Genomic DNA, 18513 nt, shown 5'->3' with positions numbered 1-18513 from the left:
GTCTATCTTCGGTTTAAACCAGCATCTGCAGTTCCTCCACACACTGAGTAATCACACGTGGCGTTGGGAGCGAGACTGGGTTAAAACGTGGTCGTGGAGGGCAGGATGAATCACAGATGGGGAGCAGCGAGAGAGGGTGTTACTCTACAGCTCCACCGCCATGTTTCAACCCAGACTCGCTCCCACAGCCGCGCGCGTTTTCTCGGTGCTTGCCGGCACTGCCCTTTTCACACCTTGCCCTTCCCCATCTCTAGACTCCCCTCTCCCCTGACTCCCAGTCTGAAGAAGGGCCTCGACCCAAGACGTCACCCATTCCTTCTGCCCAGCCAAGTCACATTATTGGCCAGTTATCTTGTACAATTCCATGCCAGCAGATAAACTGCACAAATAGAAGATTGTTAGTATCATTGGTGTGACATCACAATAACCAACTGCCAGCCTTGAGTATTAGTGCACAAGGGAGCTCTGATTACGTTTCTAGTACAAACTATTTGTGGTTTCATTATGATTCTACTGGTGACATATCCACGGCAGTTTGCATTAACACGGCAATTTTAATGGATGTAAATTTTCCAATGTGGTTGATGGGAGTGTTAACAGTAAGGACTTTTCACACTGAGACACAGGAGGAGATATTCGGATCGCTGGCCAATGAAGAGAGGTAGGTGTAGACAGCGTCTTGACAACGGAAATGCCGGGTTATAGGCCGAGGTGGGCAGCGGTAGAGTTGCTGCCTCACAGCACCAGAGACCCGGTTCGGTCCTGACCATGGGTGCCGTCTGTACAGAGTTTTGTACATTCTCCCCAGGACCGCGTGGGTTTTCTCCAGGTGCTCCGGTTTCCTCCCACTCTCTAAAGACGTACAGGTTTGTAGGTTAATAGGCTTGGGTAAATTTGTAAATTGTCCCTAGTGTGTGTAGGATGGTGCTAGTGTACGGGGTGATCGCTGGTCGGCACGGACCCGGGTAGGCCGAAGGCCCTGTTTCCGCGCTGTATCTCTGAAGCCTAAAGTCTAAAGGGTTCAGGGACGGAATTTTATAGCTCAAAGCCAAGGCATGTGAAGTCTTGGTCGCCCATTGATGAAGTGGTTAAGATCAGAGTGTCAGAATTGGGGGAAGCGCAGGTATTACCATAGGTAGAATAAGTTAACAATTGACTTTGAAGTCAGATGGACTCACCTCAGGAGTAGATGGTTACAACTACGTCAAGGATGTCAGATCCAGGAAAACTGGCAATCTATGTGACTTGCTTTGGTGCTGGCTCATGGAGTGAAACCGACTGCCAAAGTGTTTCACACAGTGTCTTTTGTTTTAATGGCTGTTTCAGTTCACAGCAGCTTTCCAAGTCTATGCTCAGGTTGTAGTTAAATAACTAGAACGACCAATCTCTTTCAACATTTCACGAGGTGCCTTCCATCTGATGGTTTGGCATAATGCTCCCCCATGGTTTGAAGTGAACTTTGCCTTTTCTCTTAACACCCATGTCTTTAAAATTAGTTTTATGTGACATTAGAATGGTGGAGCTCGAGTGGTCAATGAATTCACTGTGATGTCAATGTCATTATGATGTCGCTCAGTTCTAAGCATCCAGTGGGTATAAATATGAAACTAAACATAGCGACAATATCCACTGACATCAGCTTAGATTTAAAGCACGACTGCATTCTGTTTGTGTGACAAATTCAAGGTCTGTATGTCTCTATTTACCAATGGCTCCCATTCCTAAGAGGTATTAGAAAAAACGGAATTGGAAACAAGAAGTTCACTTAAACTTTGCTCATTGTTGCTGGTTTTCCAATCTTCCAGCACAGAAACAGGCCCTTCTTCCCAATTTGCCCATGCCAACCAAGATGCCCCATCTACACTAGTCCCATCTGTCCATGTATCACCCATATCCATCTAAACCTTTCCTTTCCATGTTTCGGTCCAAATGTCTAAAGAAGGAACTGCAGATGCTGGAAAAATCGAAAGTAGACAAAAATGCTGGAGAAACTCAGCGGGAGAGGCAGCATCTATGGAGCGAAGGAATAGGTGATGTTTCGGGTCGAGACCCTTCATCAGTCTAAAGAAGGGTCTCGACCCGAGAACGTCACCTATTCCTTCGCTCCATAGATGCTGCCTCAACCGCTGAGTTTCTCCAGCATTTTTGTCCAAATGTCATAAATGTTTGTTTGTAGGTTAAATGGCTTAGTATACAGTATGTGTAAACTTGTCCCTAGTGTGTTAATGTGCGGGGATCGCTGGCCGGCGTGGACTCGGTGGGCCGAAGGGCCTGTTTCCATGCTGTATCTCTAAACTAAACTAAATGTTGTTATGGTAGCAGCAGGTCAGGCAGCATCTCTGGAGAAAAGGAATAGGTGACGTTTTGGGTCAGAACCCTTCTTCTGACTGTAATTAGAGTGGGGGGGTGGGGGGGTGTCTGGTGGCAGAAAAAGGCATCTCTTTTCTCCAGAGATGTTGCCTGACCCGCTGAGTTACTCCAGCACTTTGTGTCTATTTTGCTTAACATTTTCTGCCAAGTTCCCTTCCTCCCATCCATTGACCACATTTACACCTCACGCTGCCTCGGCAAGTCCAGCAGCATAATCAAGGGCGAGTTGCACCCCGGCCACTCCCTCTTCTCCCCTCTCCCATCGGGTACGAGTTACAGAAGTGTGAAAACGCACACCTCCAGATTCAGGGACAGTTTCTTTCCAGTTGTTATCAGGCGATCGAACTGCCCCACCAACAACTGGAGAGCGGTCCTGAGCTATGGAGACCCTCGGACTATATTTGATCAGATTTTACTGGACTTTGCCTTGCATTAAACATTACACATGTTATTCCCTGTATCGTGTACCTGTACACTGTGGATAGTTCGAATGGAATCGTATATAGTCTTTCCGCTGACTGGTTAGCACCCAACACATGATTTACGAGAATGATCCCAGGCATGATATGGTTAACATAATATATTTAAAACGATGAGGGGACACCTCATTGAAACCTACCAGAGGCCAGGATAGAGTGGCTGTGGACAGGATGTTTCCACTAGTGGGAGAGTCTAGGACCAGAGGCTATAGCCTCAGAATAAAAGGAGGTTCATTTAGAATGGAGATGATGAGGAATTTCTTTTGACAGAGGATGGTGAATCTGTGAACTTCATTGCCACAGATGGCTGTGGAATCCAAATCAATGTGTATTTTATATGGAGGAGATTCTTGATTAGTAAGGGTATCAGGGGTTATGGGGAGAGGGCAGGAGAATCAGGGGGTTAGGAGGGAGAGGTAGATTAGCCATGATTGAATGGAGCAGTAGACTTGATGGGCTGAATGGCCTGATTCTACTCCTATCACTTATGAACTCATGAACACAGTCATGGAGTCATAGAGTGATACAGTGTGGAAACAGGCCCAACTTGCCCACACCAGCCCACATGCCCCAGCTACACTCATCCCACCTGCCCGCGTTTGGTCCCTCCCAAACCTGTCCTATCCATGCACTTGTCTAACTGTTTCTTAAATGTTGGGATAGCCCCTGCCTCACCAACCTCCCTCTGGCAACTTATGGGGAGAAGGCAGAAGCCCCCCCCACCCCCCCCCCCCCCCCCTACCCCCCCCCCCCCCCCCCAGCCCCGCGGCCCATGATTTGGATTGGAATCAGCTGGCAAAACCGGACTCAGATACATCACATCCACCATAACCTGTGGTGAATGCCACATCCACATCCATGACTTGTGTTTATATGGTAGCCCTTGTGAAGTTTGATGATGCAGTTGAGAGATACAGCGCAGAAACTTACCCTTGGGCCCGCCGAGTCTGCGCCGACCAGCGATCACCCAGTACGCTAACATACACACACACACACTAGGGCCAATTTTACAGTTTTACCAAAGCCAATTAACCTACAAACCTGTACGTCTTTGGAGTGTTGGAGGAAACCGAAGATCCCGGAGAAAACCTACGCAGGTCACGGGGAGAACGTACAAACTCTGCACATACAAGCACCTGTAGTCAGGATCGAACCTGGGTCCCTTTCACACAGAGAGTGGGGAGTCTCTGGAACTCTCTGCCACAGAAGGTAGTTGAGGCCAGTTCATTGGCTATATTTAAGAGGGAGTTAGATGTGGACCATGTGGCTAAAGGGATCAGGGGGTATGGAGAGAAGGCAGGTACAGGATACTGAGTTGGATGATCAGCCATGATCATATCGAATGGCGGTGCAGGCTCGAAGGGCCGAATGGCCTACTCCTGCACCCATTTTCTATATTTCTATGTTTCTATGTTTCTGCTGTGCCACTGTGCCGCCCTTGTTTCAGTTTCAATTGTCCTTGTGGCCTGTGACTTGTGTTCCACTATCTTCATGAGATCTACCCCTGTTATTGAAGACAAACACAAGGACACGTTGTCTGTGCCTTTGGCTGGGCAGAAGCTTTGTGCCGCAACTGCTTCCTGTACTGGGAATTGTCATTCAAAGCCTGTATTATTGTTGACCGTCGGAATGATGCTTCGGGGTCAGGCCGTGCGTGGAGTCCACGGCTGAGGCAAACGGCAAGGCTTCCGACAGGACTTCCTCTCATTATCTGCCAAGGGCCTCGGTGGATTGAAGGCAGCAAAGTACAATAGGAATGGCCACACAATACAACGCCCCAAAGTAAACAGCGCAGTCATTTGTCTAGACCGAATGCTGGAACAAAAGTACATAACACAAAACATGGTGGTGGGGTCCAAGATCCTTCTACGGTCAACGGCAAAACAAACGCTGATGTACCGTTACGTTAGGAGGTGTTAGCAATTAGTATCATCTTAAGGGGTTGGACAGGCTGGATGCAGGAAGATTGTTCCCGATGTTGGGGAAGTCCAGAACAAGGGGTCACAGTTTAAGGATAAGGGGGAAATCCTTTAGGACCAAGTTGAGAAATACATTTTTTCACACAGAGAGTGGTGAATCTGTGGAATTCTCTGCCACAGAAGGTAGTTGAGGCCAGTTCATTGGCTATATTTAAGAGGGAGTTAGATGTGGCCCTTGTGGCTAAAGGGATCAGTGGGTATGGAGAGAAGGCAGGTACAGGTTACTGAGTTGGATGATCAGCCATGATCAAATTGAATGGCGGTGCAGGCTTGAAGGGCCGAATGGCCTACTCCTGCACCTGTTTTCTATGTTTCTATGTTTCTATTAGGGAGATGACCAACAGCTTTGCCCGAGGAGGGAGGCTTTAAAGACGGCATTAATGAAAGATAATAGACACAAAAAGCTGGAGTAACTGTACTCGACCCGAAACGTCACCCATCCCTTCTCTCCAGAGATGCCGCCTGTCTGTCCCGCTAAGTTACTCCAGCTTTCTGTGTCTATCTTCGGATTTAAACCAGCATCTGCAGCTCCTCCCTACACATTAATGAAAGATGGCAAGGTAGAGACATCGGGAAGGAAGAAGCGAGAATAGGCCTGAAGACGGCACGGTGGCGCTGCAGTCGAGCCTGTCAGCGCCAGAGACCCGGGTTCCATCCTCACTACTTGCGCTGTTTGTACGATTTCCCCGCGACCGTGTGGGTTTTCTCCGAGATCTTCGGTTTCCTCCCACGCTTCAGGGACGTACAGGTGTGCAGGCTAATTGGCTTGGTATAAGTGTAAATTGTCCTTAGTGTGTGTTGGGTAGTATTAGTGTGCGGGGATCGCTGGTCGGTGCAGACTCGGTGGGCCGAAGGGCCTGTTTCTGCGCTGTATCTCTAAACTAAACTAAATCGGGGGCCGGCAAAAGATAAAACAAGAAGGTTGGAGCCCATAATGGTCCATTGTTGGCTGGGGAAGGGGTGATAACAAGAGGGATACAGAGGTATGAACAGTGGAACTGGTTGGGTGACTAGGGTGGGGGGGGGAGGGGGGGGGGGAAGGGGGGAAGGGGGGGGGGAGGGGGAGGGGGGGGGGGGGGGGAAATGCAGGAGGTATCGCTGAATCTTTGCATGTCACTGACTGCAGGAGCTACCACTGGGGAAAAAGGACGGGGCCGGTTCGGGTCAGCACCCAGCTTCATACTTCCAGCAATTTGTCAGGTCTACCACAGCCATTTCAGAAGAAAAAGGACTGACAGGGAAAGGAATGAGGCAGGAGAATGGGTCTGAGTTTTAAAACAAACCCATCCTGGTCCTCAACTAATCCCTGCAAAGCAAAGAGTCCAATTTCCAGCCATTATCCCAGTATTATCCATCTGCATCTGTTTTAATGGTGGCGCTGCGGTAGAGTTGCTGTCCTACAGCGCCGGAGACCCCGGTTCGATCCCGGTTACGGGCGCTGTCTGTACAGAGTTTGTACGTTCTCTCCCCGTGACCCCATTGGTTTTCTCCGAGATCTTCAGTTTCCTCCCACACTCCAAAGTCATGCAGGTGTGCAGGTTAATAGGCTTGGTTTTATTAATGTAAAATTCTCCCCAGCGTGTGTAGGATAGTGTTAGTTTGCGGGGATCGCTGGTCGGTGTGGACTCGATGGGCTGAAGGGCCTGCTCTCTAAACTAAACTAAACTCATGAAATTCAGCTGAGATTTTGAAGTGATGAATAATGAACTCATCGCTGCTGGGGGGGAGGTTGGAGCAGGATTGGGGATGTGAGTTTTATCGTTATTTTAGAAACATAGAAACATAGAAATTAGGTGCAGGAGTAGGCCATTCGGCCCTTCGAGCCTGCCACCGCCATTCAATATGATCATGGGTGATCATCCAACTCAGTATCCCGTACCTGCCTTCTCTCCATACCCCCTGATCCCTTTAGCCACAAGGGCCACATCTAACTCCCTCTTAAATATAGCCAATGAACTGGCCTCAACTACCCTCTGTGGCAGAGAGTTCCAGAGATTCACCACTCTCTGAGTGAAAAAAGTTCTCCTCATCTCGGTTTTAAAGGATTTCCCCCTTATCCTTAAGCTGTGACCCCTTGTCCTGGACTTCCCCAACATCGGGAACAATCTTCCTGCATCTAGCCTGTCCAACCCCTTAAGAATTTTGTAAGTTTATTTGAGAATGCCTCCCTGTGGCCCATTGAACCACCTCAGGTGACTAAATGTTTTTGGTGAAGTCTGAAGTACTTGTACATGTTGATTAGTGCGGGTGTCAGGGGTTATGGGGAGAAGGCAGGAGAATGGGGTCAGGAGGGAGAGATAGATCAGCCATGATTGAATGGCGGAATAGACTCGATGGGCCGAATGGCCTAATTCTACTCCTATCACATGATCTTATGTTCTTATGTTCGTTGGAAAGTGCAGATTTAATGAGATGTGAAGTAATTTCCTAATTATTACTTAAGATGGAATATCAATGACTGGCGGCACGGTGGCACATCACTACGGTTGTTGCCTTCCAGCGACAGAGAGCCGGGTTCAATAATGACCTCCCGAGCTGTCTGTACGGAGTTTGTCCATTCTCTCTGTGACCTTGTGGGTTTTCTCCGGGTGTTCCTGTTTCCTCCCACACTCCAAAGACATACGGGTTCGTAGGTTAATTGGCTTCGGTAAAATTGTAAAATTGTCCCCAGTGTGTAGGGTAAGGCTCGTGTACATAGAAACATAGAAATTAGGTGCAGGAGTAGGCCATTCGGCCCTTCGATCGAGCCTGCACTGCCATTCAATATGATCATGGCTGATACTGCAGGCCAGCCTGGACCTGGTGGGCTGAAGGGCCTGTTTCCGCACTGTATCACTAAAGTCCAAGAAGTGTATTCTCCAATTTCAGGTAACTAACCCACAAACAGCCCCCTTCCCTTCCACTTTTTCCCCAAAGTTCCTGCCCTCCTTTTTTTCTCCTCCCTCCACACTCCTCTCCCGTGATCCCCAGGTAACCTTCCCCCCCCCATCCCCCCCAACCCCCTCCTCTCCTCTCCCACCATGCCCTGACACCAACGTCACAATTCGCTACTTTTCTCTGCTCAAGTTTCACAATTGGCAACACCTTTTGGGCTCACGGCTGCCTTTTAATCTCTGGCCTTTGTCCAACAAACCTGACTATAAAAAGAAAGCCCCTGCGTGAGTTCAGCTATTACCGGCCGTGCATGACCTGCCCCTCCTCTCTTCCAGCTTTCTCTCCCACCTCCCACTGAAATCAGTCCGAAGAAGGGCGGGCACGGTGGCGCAGCAGTAGAGTTGCTGCCTTAAGCCCCCGTCCCACTTTCACAACCTCTGCCGAGTTTGCCCTTGACTCATACTCGCAGCATGGTCGTCACGAGGTCGTACGAGGTCGTAGGTAGGTCGTGATGCTAGTCGTAGGTACTCCTGGCATCAAGTAGGTCGGGGGCGTTTTTTCAACACGATGAAAAATGTCCACGAGTAAAAAAGGTTGTGAATTAGGTCAGCGCCAGAGACCCGGGTTCGATCCTGACTCCAGGTGCTGTCTGTGCGGTGTTTGTCCGTTCTCCCCGTGACCTGTGTGGATTTTCTCCGGGAGCTCCGGTTTCCTCACACACTCCCAAGGTTTGTCGGTCAATTGGCTTTGGTAAAATTGTATACAGTCCCTAGTTTGTAAGATAGTGCTAGTGTACGGGACGGTCGCTGGTCGGCACGGACTCGGTGGGCAAAGGGCCTGTTTCCACACTGTATCACTGAACTAAACTAACGTTAAACATCTGGCTGCAGTTTCAAATTACAAAGCTCATGGAATGGGAAGCGGGGTGGGGGGGGGGGGGGGGGGGTAATATACTGGGGATGTACACACAAAATGCTGGAGTAACTCAGCAGGACAGGCAGCATCTCTGCAGAGAAGGAATGGGTGACGTTTCGGGTCGAGACCCGTCTTTAAACTGAGAGGCAGGGGAGAGGGAAACGAGAGATTTCGGAGGTACACAGAACAAATGAATGAGAGATATGTAATAAAACAACGATGATCAAGGAAAGGTGGAGCCCACAATGGTCCATTGTTGGCTGTGGGATGTATCTCTGACGCCTAACATCTAAAGTCTAAAGTTGCTTCGTGACCCACTGAGTTACTCCAGCACCTAGTGTCTTTCATAGTGTTTGAACCACCACCTCCGCTCAGTCCGCCTGGCCCTACGCGATCTCCCCGCTTGCCAAACACTCTAACTCCCCCTCCCATTCCCACACTGACCAAAGTCTAAAGGGTCCTGACCCGAAAAGTCACCAATCCATGTTCTCCAGAGATGCTGCCTGACCCGCTGAGCCTGATCCAGCATTTAGTGTCTTCCAAATTACTATTGCTTTGCATTAAAGATTTATAGTGGTTGAAACTATTGTGTTTTCCACATTACAGCACTGAATCGGCATCAAAATAACTTCTAAAGCCCCTGGGATATCTGCTGATGGTCCAAGGAACAAAATTAATGTATGTTTTCTAAGTTTGCCTATTTATAGAGATAATTGTTCTTCCATCTGTGTTTGGCATCAAGGGGTGCTTTGGCATGGATGATTCAAATGATTTAAGAGATTAGATTTTACGACCGATGTACAAACTACCTTTTACGAGGATGTTGGCAGGACTTGAGACGTCTGAGTTATAGGGAGAGGTTGGGCAGGCTAGGACTCTATTCCCTGGAGTGTAGAAGGATAAGGTGAATTATGATCACGAGGGGTTATAGGTCGGGTGAACGCACAGAGTCTTTTACCCAGAGTAGGGAAACCAAAACCCAAAAATCAATGTAGTCTCCAATGGTCCCATTTCGTTCTTGGTGCCCCTCCCCCCCCCCTCCCCCCCTCCCCCCTTATAGTTTGAGTAGTGGAGTAAACACCAACTCCACAATAGCCCGTCCATTCAAGGAGTCATTCCCAAACGATTCTATCTGAGGTCATCCAATCACCACAAAGCGATTACTTTGCGCGAATAATGCTCACAAGTTCACGAGACATAGGAGGAGAACTAAGGCCATTCGGCCCATCGAGTCCACTCCGCCATTCAGTCATGGCTGATCTCTGCCTCCCAATCCCATTTTCCTGCCTTCTCCCCAAAACCCTCGACAATCCGTTCTAATCAAGAATGTGTCTATTTCTGCTTTAAAAAAATATCCACTGATGGCCTCCACAGCCCTCTGTGGCAATGAGTTCCACAGATTAACTACCCTCTCTGACTAAAGAAGTTCCTCCTCACCTCCTTTCTAAAAGTGCGGCCTTTAATTCTGCGGCTATGACCTCTGATCCTAGACTCTTCCACCAGCGGAAGCTTTTAAGACTTTTGCCTCCATCACGGTGAGGAGGTGCCTGGTGAACTCACTGTGGTGGATGTTAATTTGTGTTTATCGTGTGTTTTGTTGTTTATTATTACATGTATGACTGCAGGCAACGTAATTTCGTTCAGGCCGAAGGTCTGAATGACAATAAAGGAATCCAATCCAATCCAATCCAATCCAAGCATCCCCTTTTCCACGTCCACTCTTTCTATGCCTTTCATTACGTGAAATGATTTCCAAGTACATTCGCATGGGGCCAGGCCACCACTGATGTTTCAGGACTGGCACAGGGCCAAGTACAATGGAGGCAAAGTGATGACGCTCGTGGTGTGACCTAGCCTCCACGTTACAGCCGGCTCGACTTCCCATCCCCAGTACAGCTGACACTCCCACAGGTCACCGAGACAGGGCCGGCAGCCGAGAGAGATTAGCGTGGCTGCAGCTTCCCAGCGTGCGGTGGTGAAAGGTTGCGGGCGGGTCCGCTGGGATCACGTGGCCCAACCCCACATCAGACCCTGCACATTTATTTATTCAAGGGACAAAATAAACGAGACAGGAAATGTAGTCGTCAGCGCAACATGGTGTGGACCTCCCGCTTCCTGGTGTACGGGGGGCCGGGGATTACAAGGAAGATATAGCTAGCAGCTGGTTATTCTCAATCCACTGCTCTGTAAAGATGCACATTATCTTGACAACTGCCCTGGTGGGAGGGACGGGGAGAGGGGGAGAGGGGGAGACAGAGACAGGGACAGAGAGATCGAGACAGAGACAGAGACAGAGAGAGAGACAGGGGCAGAGAGAGAGAGAGACAGGAGCAGAGAGAGAGAGAGAGAGAGACAGGGCAGAGATGGAGAGAGGCTGGGAGAGACAGAGAGAGACACAGAGAGAGAGAGACAAACACACACACACAGACAGAGAGAGGGAGATGAAGAGAGAGAGACGGAGAGAGAGAGAGAGAGAGAGAGAGAGAGAGAGAGAGAGAGAGAGAGAGGGAGAAAAAGAAAATTAGAGAGAGGGAGAAAGAGAAATAGAAATGGAGAGGGAAAGAGAGAAAGAGAAGCGGAGAAAGAATTAGATTAGATTAGATTAGTTTGATTTGGGTCAGATTAGACTGTGCTGGCCCACTGAAATACTCTACACAGATCAAGATCATTTGCTTCGTATAATTGCACCTGTGCTTTGATCCAGTTTGATATTTATAATCACGTATCAACAATTATGTCAATGGTTTAGGGGCTGGAGGTTTCAGAATTGCAGCAATGGAAGTTGTGACATCCCTCGCTCCATCTTTGCAAGTGTTATATTCATGAGAAGAGCCAGGTTGTATCTGGTTAAAAACAGATCACAAACTATTCAGAAGGCTAGACCATTGTCTCTGACGGGTGGGATGTGGTCTAATTGGGTTTATAACCGAGGCCAGGCTCAGCATGGAGCGCTCGTTGGGTTTATAACCCAGGCCAGGCTCAGAAGAAGGGATGGTAGACACAAAATGCTGGAGTAACTCAGCGGGCCAGGCAGCTTCTCTGGAGAGAAGGAATGGGTGACGTTTCGGGTCGAGACCCTTCTTCAGTCTGAAGAAACGTACCCTATTCCTTGTCTCCAGAGATGCTGCCTGACCCGCTGAGTTACTCCAGCGTTTTGAGTCCATCTGCAGCATTTGACCCTGTGTGTGTGTGGCGTTATGGAAATGCAAGGCAGGTGAAATAAATGTCAAACCCCTGAAAAGGCCTTGCGCACTTGGGCGTTATTTGCGCGACATTTACGCATCGCGTGCGCGTGGTGATGTGCGCAGAGCGTGCATTATGCGCTCATGACACGTGGTGAGACGCGGTGGGGTAGGCAGTGACGTGCGGTCACGCGCGGCGCCCCAGGATTTTGGGATTCACGAAATCTTCGCGCGTGACGCAGGTGGCGCCCAAATGACGCACAAGTGGGACAGGCCCTTAACATTGCAGACCAGGAGTGAAACACCAGTCACCTGTGTGTGTGTGTGTGTCTGTCAGAACCACTTGATTTATCCTGAAGACAGAGGCAAAAAGCTGGAGTAACTCAGCGGGTCAGGCAACATCTCTGGAGAAAAGGTATAGGTGACTTTTCGGGTGATGAGACCCTTCTTCAGACTGAGAGTCAGGGGAGAGGGAAACGAGAGATATAGAAGACACATGAATGAAATTTATGCAAAAAGCAACTATGATCAAGGAAAGATGGAGCCAGCAATGGTCGATTGTTTCATAGAAACATAGACAATAGGTGCAGGAGTAGGTCATTCAGCCCATCGAGCCAGCACTGACCGCCATTCAATATGATCAAGGCTGATCATCCAAACTCAGTACCCCGTTCCTGCTTTCTCCACATATCCCTAGATTCCGTTAGCCCAAAGAGCTCTCTCTTGAAAACGTCCAGTGAATTGGTCTCCACTGCCTTCTGTGGCAGAGAATTCCACAGGTTCACAACTCTGGGTGAAAAGGTTTTTCCTTATCTCAGTCCTAAATAGCATACACATTATTCTAAAACTGTGACCCCTGCTTCTGGACTCCTCCAACATGGGGAACAATTTTTCCTACATCTGGCCTGTCCGATCCCTTAAGAATGTTATATGTTTCTATAAGGTTCCCTCTCATCCTTCTAAATTCTAGTGAGTTTCGATTTATCCTGGTTGCCTGTAGCAGAAAGGAAAGCTCTTTGAAGATTGAGGGGGGATCTTATAGAAACTTACAAAATTCTTAAAGGGTTGGACAGGCTGGATGCAGGAAGATTGTTCCCGATGTTGGGGAAGTCCAGGACAAGGGGTCACAGTTTAAGGATAAAGGGGAAATCCTTTAGAACCGAGATGAGAAAAACATTTTTTCGCACAGAGAGTGGTGAATCTCTGGAACTCTCTGCCACAGAAGGTAGTTGAGGCCAGTTCATTGGCTATATTTAAAAGGGAGTTAGATGTGGCCCTTGTGGCTAAAGGGATCAGGGGGTATGGAGAGAAGGCAGGTACAGGATACTGAGTTGGATGATCAGCCATGATCATATTGAATGGCGGTGCAGGCTCGAAGGGCCAAATGGCCTACTCCTGCACCTATTTTCTATGTTTCTATGTTTGTGCACCATGGCACCAATTAACCTCTGCTCCACTTACGTCAACTTGGAAGACTGCAGAAAAATATAAATACTTTTTTTCCCCTAATGTAAGGTCATGTACGTCAAATGAATTAAAAATAGCAACTGCAATGACATGAATATTAGTGTTGTTGCACCTGCAGCCTCCGGTTCCACAGCAGGATGCCCCAGTAATTGCAGAGAACGGAGGTGGCCATTGAATACACGCAGTGGGATAATTACTATCAAATGCTCAATATGTCGGGCTGAAATTTCTCCCCTTGCCATGTTGGTTACATTGATTCAAATAAAAGCACAAAAAAAAACGCTGGAGTAACTCAGCAGTTCAGGCAGCATCTTAGTTTAGGAAGGAAGTGCAGATGCTGGTTTACGTCAAAGATAGACACAAAAGGCTGGAGTGACTCAGCGGGACAGGCAGCATCTCCGGAGAGAAGGGATGGGTGACGTTTCGGGTCGAGACCCTTCAGTACGATCCCGACTGCGGGTGCTGTCTGTACGGAGTTTGTACGTTCTCCCCGTGACTGCGTGGGTTTTCTCAGAGATCTTCAGTTTCCTCCCAGACTCCAAAGACGTACAGCTATATAGGTTCATTGGCTTGGTGTAAATGTAATATTGTCCCCAGTGTGTGTAGGATAGTGTTAATATGTGGTCGGTGTGGACCCAGTGGGCCGAAGGGCCTGTTTCCGCGTTATATCTCTAAACTAAACTAAACTCAGCGGGTCAGACAGCATCTCTGGAGAAAAAGAATAGGTGATGTTTCGAGTCGAGACCCTTCTTGAGACTTAGTCAGGGGAGAGAGAAACTGGTATGTTAGCATTCATAACAAAAGGATTTGAGTATAGGAGCAGGGGAGGTTCTACTGCAGTTGTACAGGGTCTTGGTGAGACCACACCTGGAGTATTGCGTACAGTTTTGGTCTCCTAATCTGAGGAAAGACATTCTTGCCATAGAGGGAGTACAGAGAAGGTTCACCAGACTGATTCCTGGGATGTCAGGACTTTCATATGAAGAAAGACTGGATAGACTCGGATTGTACTCGCTAGAATTTAGAAGATTGAGGGGGGATCTTATAGAAACTTACAAAATTCTTAAGCGGTTGGACAGGCTAGATGTAGGAAGATTATTCCCATGGAGAGTGGTGAATCTGTGGAATTCTCTGCCACAGAAGGTAGTTGAGGTCAGTTCATTGGCTATATTTAAGAGGTAGTTAGATGTGGCCCTTGTGGCTAAAGGGATCAGGGGGTATGGAGAGAGGGCAGGTACAGGATACTGAGTTGGATGATCAGCCATGATCATATTGAATGGTGGTGCAGGCTCGAAGGGCCGAATGGCCTACTCCTGCACCTGTTTTCTATGTTTCTATGAAAGATGGACCGATTTGTTCTGTACCTCTTCATACCGCTAGTTTGCCTCTCCCGCGACACTCAGCCCGAAGATGGGTCCCGTCCCGAAACGCCACCTATTTATTTTCTCCGGTGATGCCGCCTGACCCGCTGAGATTATCCAACATTTTGTGCCCATCTTCGGCGTAAACCAGCATCTGCAGTTCCTTCCTACACATTTTTACTTGTAGTTTTATTTTGAGTTTTGAGATACAGCATGGAAGCAGGCCCTCGGGCCCAATGTGTTCATGCCAACCACCGCTCACACCCGCTCACACCCGCTCACACCCGCTCACACTCACTCACACCCGCTCAGTGTTATCCCACTTTCTCATCCACACCCTACAAATCAGGGGGACTTTAGCCGAGGACAATTAACCCGAGTTTTCATTGACCTCTAAATTGGTGCAAATATAATGAATTGATTTCCCAGGAAGTGAAGGATCATTAGACACCAGTGGAGCGTTAATTGGCTGATAGTCATTATTCTCTGGCTGGGCACTAATTAAACTTATGTTTGATTCATATTTAATTAAACGCCACACTATAAAAAGGAAGCGATAACTGCTTGAGGGGGGTGCTGAGGAGATTATGAGCATGTCGCCAGGGCAGATGGTTAAACTATGGGGGGGACTGACCAGGGCTAGTTTGTTTTGGAACTTCGAAGGCTGAGGTATAAATATAACGCATAAAATTACAAGATTTCCATTACAGGAAAGATGCACTTTCCCTCAGCAGAATAATTTAGTAAAAGGGGTAAGAAAGAACTGCAAATGTTGGAAAAATCGAAAGTAGACAAAAATGCTGGACGTCCCGGGGCGAGACCCTTCTTCAGTCTGAAATGAGTTCAAGTGTTCACGTTTAAGTGAATTTATTGTCATGTGTCCCTGTATAGGACAATGAAATTCTTGCTTTGCTTCAGCACACAGAACATAGTAGGCATTTACTACAAAACAGATCAGTGTGTCCATATACCGTAACATAAATATATACACACATGAATAAATAAACTGATAAAGTGCAAATAACAGATAATGGGTTATTAATAATCAGTTTTGTCCGAGCCAGGTTTAATAGCCTGATGGCTGTGGGGAAGTAGCTATTCCTGAACCTGGTTGTTCCATTCTCTCCATAGATGCTGCCTCACCCGCTAAACTCAGCGGGTGAGGCAGCACCTATGGAGAGAAGGAATAGGCGACTTTTCAGACCGGAGAAGGGTCTCGGCCCGAAACGTCGCCTATTTCCTTCTCTCCATAGATGCTGCCTCGCCCACTGAGTTCCTCCAGCATTTTTGTCTAGTTAGTAAAATGGGTCATGTTTTTGAGATAAACAATTCAATCCATGGATTACATGGACGGCACGGTGGCGCAGCGGTAGAGATGCTGCCTTGTAGCGCCGGAGACCCGGGTTCGATCCCGACTACGGGTGCTGTCTGAACGGAGTTTGTACATTCTCCCCGTGACTGCATAGGTTTCCCCTGGGGTGTTTCTGGTCTCCTCCCACACTCCAAAGACGTACAGGTTTGTAGGTTAATTGGGTTTGGTAAAGATTGTAATTTGTCCCTCGTGTGTTGTAGGCTAGTGTATGAGGATCGCTGGTTGGTGCGGGATAAAGGGCATGTTTCTGCGCTGTATCTCTAAATTAAGACATGGATCACTGATGCAGCTGGTAGAGCTGCTGCCTCACAGCGCCGAAGACCTTGGTTCAATCCTGATCTTGGGTACTGACTGTGTGGAGTCTTCTAGCCACACCTGTTTCTTATGATGTCCCAAAGATGTGTGGGTTGGGAATTTAATCATTTGTAGAACATAGAACAGTACAGTATAGGAACAGGCCCTTAAGCTCAAAGTGTCTGCGCCAAACATGATGCTAAATTATACCAATTTCTTCCACCTACACGTGAGCTATATCCCTCCATTCCCTGCAGATCCAGTCCCTATCTGAAAGCCTCCTGAATGCCATTCTCGTATCTGCCTCCACCACGGCACGGTGGCACATCGGTAGATTTGCTGCCTTACAATGCTTGCAGTGACGGAGACCCGGGTTCGATCCTGACTACGGGTGCTGTCTGTACGGAGCTTGTGTTAATAATGACCAAATTAAAGACACTGTGAAATGGAGGATCCCTGCATTTGTAAGATTGGCTTAACCTTTGTCTGTAGAAAGTTACAGGCTGTGAATGGCGCCAGCCAGTCTGAGCCCTAGATTGATATGCAGGATGGAGGAAGATCCAGATGTCTTCCCAATTGATAAAATATATGAGGACTCTGCAAAGAAACTTCAAGGTGTTGTAAATGCATTGCTTTGATTGGATGGCTGCAAAGGAATTGTAAATACTGTTAATAATGTTGCAAAGTGTTTTTACTGCTGTTTGAGGATTGGCTGAAGCGTGAAGCCTTGTTTCATTTTTTTACATTACCTGGGAGAATGTTGCATTATGTGATTAATTGACTTCCTTCCAGAAGCTTCTGCAGAAATATTGTATTTGGACTCTGTAATTGGGTTGGGGAACTGTCAATAATAGAAACATAGAAACGTAGAAATTAGTGCAGGAGTAGGCCATTCGGCCCTTCAAGCCTGCACCGCCATTCAATATGATCATGGCTGATCATCCAACTCAGTATCCCGTACCTGCCTTCTCTCCATACCCCCTGATCCCCTTAGCCACAAGGGCCACATCTAACTCCCTCTTAAATATAGCCAATGAACTGGCCTCAACTACCCTCTGTGGCAGAGAGTTCCAGAGATTCACCACTCTCTGTGTGAAAAAACATCTCGGTTTTAAAGGATTTCCCCCTTATCCTTAAGCTGTGACCCTTGTCCTGGACTTCCCTAACATCGGGAACAATCTTCCTGCATCTAGCCTGTCCAACCCCTTAAGAATTTTGTAAGTTTCTATAAGATCCCCTCTCAATCTCCTAAATTCTAGAGAGTATAAACCAAGGTGGTACTTTAAGAAAGTAAGTAAGTAAGTAAGTAAGTAACTAAGTTTATTGGCCAAGTATTCACATACAAGAAATTTGCCTTGGTGCTCCGCCCACAAATAACAACATGACATACAGTGACAGTTACGAATGACTCAGAAAACACTAAACATTAATAATAATAAAACATCAATGATAAAACACCATTGATCAAGCATGTGAACCAACAAAATACCAGATCAAAGGGAGGCTACAGTTTTTTGGCTGTTGAATAGAGCAACTACTCGTGAATAAAAACTGTTTTTATGTCTGGCTGTGGCAGCTTTGACAGTCCGGAGTCGCCTTCCAGAGGGAAGTGATTCAAAGAGTTTGTGGGCAGGGTGAGAGGGGTCAGAGATGATCTTACCCGCTCGCTTCCTGGCACCTTAATGTAATCGATATGTGTGACTGGCTTGTACGGGGCGCCTATAAAAGTTGAGCTATAAAAGTTAGACCCGACTAGGATCCTTGTCGATCTTCTGGAAGGGCGCTTGGGACTGCGTGACCTATTGGTAGTGTCTGCATGCATGAGGCTGAAGGGTTTGGCCAGGCAGAGACAAGGATCGAACCTGCGGTGGTTTAGGTATGGTATGTTGTTTGTTCAAAAAATAAAATGTATTGGTCCAGTGCTTGACTCAGTGTTTTACTGAACTAGGCTTTAAGAGAATATATTTACATTTGAACGTTCTCCCCGTGACCTGCGTGGGTTTTCTCTGAGTTCTTCGGATTCCTCCCATACTCCAAAGACGTACAAGTATGTCGGTAAATTGGCTTGGTAAATGTAAAAATTGTCCCCAGAGTGTGTAGGATAGTGTTAGTGTGCGTGGATCGCTGGTCGGCACGGACTCGCTGGGCCGAAGGGCCTAATTCTGTGCTGTATCTGCAAAACTAAAACAAAAAACACAAAAAAAGAAATCTCTGGCAGGA

At 47.6% G+C, this 18513-nt stretch overlaps 1 protein-coding gene across 2 annotated transcripts in view; it reads left to right on the top strand.

Moving 5' to 3' along the window:
- The first annotated feature begins 470 nt into the window (after positions 1-470).
- The window catches only part of LOC129700731 (kynurenine--oxoglutarate transaminase 3-like), a 93873-nt gene continuing 75830 nt past the window's right edge, over positions 471-18513 (top strand). Inside the window, exons 1-2 of one of the 2 annotated variants that reach the window (XM_055641360.1) lie at positions 471-661; positions 9224-9295. The gene's annotated coding sequence lies outside the window, so the exon portion shown is untranslated. Of the gene's footprint in view, positions 662-1626; positions 1687-9223; positions 9296-18513 lie in introns of those variants that run through there. The other variant, XM_055641359.1, reaches the window with a different exon arrangement.

Source organism: Leucoraja erinacea, chromosome 10 (genome assembly GCF_028641065.1).
Source record: "Leucoraja erinacea ecotype New England chromosome 10, Leri_hhj_1, whole genome shotgun sequence".
Classification (NCBI taxonomy): domain Eukaryota; kingdom Metazoa; phylum Chordata; class Chondrichthyes; order Rajiformes; family Rajidae; genus Leucoraja; species Leucoraja erinaceus.
The sequence above is the reverse complement of the archived record's forward strand: the minus strand, read 5'-3'. Positions and strand labels throughout refer to the sequence as shown.